The sequence below is a fragment of the Lissotriton vulgaris genome, unplaced genomic scaffold (genome assembly GCF_964263255.1).
Source record: "Lissotriton vulgaris unplaced genomic scaffold, aLisVul1.2 SCAFFOLD_9435, whole genome shotgun sequence".
NCBI lineage: Eukaryota > Metazoa > Chordata > Amphibia > Caudata > Salamandridae > Lissotriton > Lissotriton vulgaris.
The window spans coordinates 56,127-59,721 of record NW_028251552.1 but is presented as its reverse complement, the minus strand read 5'-3'; the positions used below and the strand labels follow the sequence as shown (position 1 = coordinate 59,721).

The 3,595-nt window shown below is 48.3% G+C and overlaps 1 pseudogene; it reads right to left on the bottom strand.

Annotated features, from left to right (window-relative positions):
- Positions 1–976: 976 nt before the first annotated feature.
- On the bottom strand, positions 977–2,559 carry LOC147662850 (uncharacterized; annotated as a pseudogene).
- Between the last annotated feature and the right edge of the window lie 1,036 nt (positions 2,560–3,595).

Here is a 3,595-nt window from a genome sequence, read left to right as displayed (position 1 = left end):
TGGGCGCCAGGAAGCTGAATCTCCGGCCACCCAGTTTTTTTAACTTGATCGCTGGGATGGTGAGAAGGTGAAGATGGGCAGAACGGAGGTTGCGAGTCGGGCAGTGTGGATTAATGAGGGATTTCAGGAAGGCCGGGCATTTGGTGTGCCGGGCTTTGTAGATTAGGCATCCAATTTTGAAGGCAGCCCTTTGTTCAATGGGCAGCCAGTGCAGCTTGGCCAGAAGGGGTCTGGCAGATTGCCATTTAGGGACTTTACAGATGAGTCTTGTTGCCTGGTTCTGCACCATCTGGAGGCGGTGGAGCAGGGACCTGGGTAGGCCCCAGTGAAGGGAGTTGGAAAAGTTGAGGCGGGAGAGGACAAGGGAAATGACGATTTGCACCAAGGCCTCGTGGGAAAGCAGGTGAGAAATTTTTCGGATTTTACGTAGCTGGAACATGCTGGCAGAGATGATGGCTGCGACATGGGTTTTGAGGGAGAGGTCATTGTCAATGATGACGCCCAGACTTTTTACTGCACTCGACTGAGTAGGGGCAGTGCCCAGCTCGACTGGCCAGAATTGAGGTCCCCAGTGTGCCGAGCTAGTGCCAGGCCGGATGAGCTCCGTTTTTTCCGGATTTAATTTAAGCTGGTTAGAAATCATCCATTGTTGGATGTGCAGCATTACTGCCTGGAAGTTAGATGCGGCATCCACGGTGTCTAAAGGAAAGATGATCTGCATGTCATCTGCGTAATTGAGGACAGTGCAGTTCCAGTTACTGAGTGAGTGAATCAACGGACGGAGGTATAAATTAAAAAGTAGTGGTGAAAGGGAGGATCCCTGGGGGACTCCACAGGTGGTGGGTACCTGGGTCGCAGAGAAGGGGCCTAGATGGACTGTTTGCACTCTGCCAGAAAGGAAGGACTTAATCCAATCCTGTGCAGGGCCCTGGATGCCTGCTTGTCCGACACGGTGGAGAAGGATGTCATGGTCCACCGTGTCGAACGCGGCAGAGAGATCCAGAAGGACAAGTGCCTGTGGGGACCCTCTATCGGCATTCTCCCGAAGAGTGTCAATGACTTTTAGAATAACTGCCTCGGTAGAGTGAGCTGGCCTGAAGCCTGCCTGGTTAGGTACCAGGAAGCCAGAGCTTTCTATAAATGCCGACAAGCAACTTGTCACATGGGCCTCCAGCAGTTTAGAGGTATAAGGTAGAAGGGAGATGGGCCTGTAATTGGCAGAATTGGCAGGGTCGGCTCCGGCTTTTTTTAAGAGGGGAACCAGTATGGCCTGTTTGAACACAGAGGGGACCGTACCAGTACTTAGGGAGGTGTTCAGGAGGGGAAGAATGCTGTCGGGTAAAGCTGAGAAGACTGCCCTAAGGACCGGGGGGGGGGGCAACAGTCTATGGGAGAACCCGATTTAATACGAGTAGTGAGCTCGGTAAGAGTACTGGGGGTGATAGCTGGGAACTGAGTGAAGGTGCAAGGGTTGAGAGGGGAGGAGTCTGAGGGGCTAGAGGAAATAGAAGGGGAGATGGCGTTCTTGATGTCAGCGATTATCTGAATAAAATAAGTATTAAGCGCATTACAAGTGTCTTGGGTTGGAGCATGGGAGGGAAGTATTCTTTGATCAGAAGAGAAATCATTCATGATTTTAAAGATTTCTTTGGATTTGTTACAGGCTGAATCGATTCTTTCGGAGATATGTGAAGCCTTAGCTTTAGTAATAGCATTTTTATATTCATTGCGGGCCCTCACATACTCTGCACGGTCCTCCGTGGAGTAACCCCGTCTCCATTTGCGTTCAAGGTGGTGTAACTTTAATTTTTGAGCTTTAAGTTCCTCAGAAAACCAGCGATGGGAATTGCCACACCTAGTGTGAGCAAATCTGGTAAGAGGGGCGAATTTGTCACTGGCCGCTTGTAGCCAGGTGGAAATTGCGTCTTCCATAGAGTCCATACCAGATGCTAGGTTAATGGTGGGCAGGTGTTGGCCACAAAGTCGAGAAACCCCTGGGAGTCATAGGACTTCCATTTACGACATTGTCCACCAGGAAGGGTAGGGGCCTTGATGCTCCCTTTGATGGTGATGGTAACCTCTATCAGGTGATGATCTGACTAGAGACAGGGGGAGATGTTAGGGCGAGACAGGGCGAGGTTGTGGGTCAAGACGTGATCAAGAATGTGGCCTTTGATGTGGGTAGGTAAGGTAATGTGTTGTATAAGGTTCAGACTGGTCGGGGTTTCATAAAGCTCCGTAGTATGAGGCCCTGCAAGGTCGTTGTCGTACCAGTAATTGAAGTCGCCAAATATGGCGATTCTCGAGTTGTGAGTGAGCAGGTCAGCTACCTGTTCACTCAAGGATAAAGGAAAGGATGGCATCGACCGAGGGGGACGATAGAGTAGTACAAGTGCGAGGGCACCACCTTCAGTTTCCAGGCTGATGACTATGTTATCTGTCCCAGGTAAGGTAAGTGAAGCGGAGGTGAGAAATCTGAACTTTTTATGAATAATAGCCGCTACTCCGCCTCCAGGGCGGTTCAAAGGGCGGTTGACATTGAGAATGTAATAGTCTGGAGGAAGGGCAGCTAGGATATCCAGATGGGAGTCCGGGGTGAGCCATGTCCCGGTCAATAGCAATGCATCAGGTCTATCCATAGTAAGCAAGAGGAATAGGTCAAGCTGGTGTTTCACCATAGAGCGAGTGTTGAGGTAGAGCACTCGGAGTTGTGTATCAATGCTTGATGCCTGTGGGTGCGCTGTAGAGTGGGGAAGGATGGTACTATGGTCAGTTCGGGTATGTGGGCTCGGAGGAAATTTAGAGATGTCCAGGAGCGCAGTACGTTCAGACACACCTGGCGGACACGGAGGGGTAGGTCTCAAAAAGCACACACTGCCACAGTAGTTATTGGCACTGAGCAAAACTACTTTGTGTGCCTATATGTTCCATGTGAAAGAGCAGAATGCGGTCACTCACAGTGAAGCCAGCCGATACAGAGAAAGAGGGAGACAGAATTTTAATAATCACAAAAAGTCATGGTCAACACCAGACCAAATTAGGGGCCCAATTATTAAAGAAAGTCTCAAAAGTGGACACATGGTGTATGTCCTTCCATTAAGTGCAGCTATACAGCTTTCGTGAATTCCCAAGAATTTACAGAAGTAGGACAAGAAATATTACTCCTAGAAAATATTTGTGAACTGCATTTTAGCATGAGAAAATATGCATGTGTAGATTTGCTCAGGCGAAAATCTGAGTGTTTACAAGTTCACTTTTCCTCCAACCACTTTGTTCTCAACAATTGAGGAAGGTTTACGTCTGCCAAAATTTTAGTGAAGAGTTATTGAAAACCCTTAAAACATGCAAGTTAGTAGGTTTGCACAGACTCAAAAGAACATTCTTGCCCTGGATCTATTGTTTACCACTACCTTTAGCCCCAGTATGTAGATCAGCGAAAACGTGGCAACATAAGGAGACTGAAATTATTCAAACACTACTATGGCATGAGCCCTGGAATAATCAGAGAGGCTATATCAGAGCTCTTATATAATGTGATTTCTGCCATGATTTGTCGCAGAACTAAATGGCACCAAACGGACAAGTGTATTTTTTT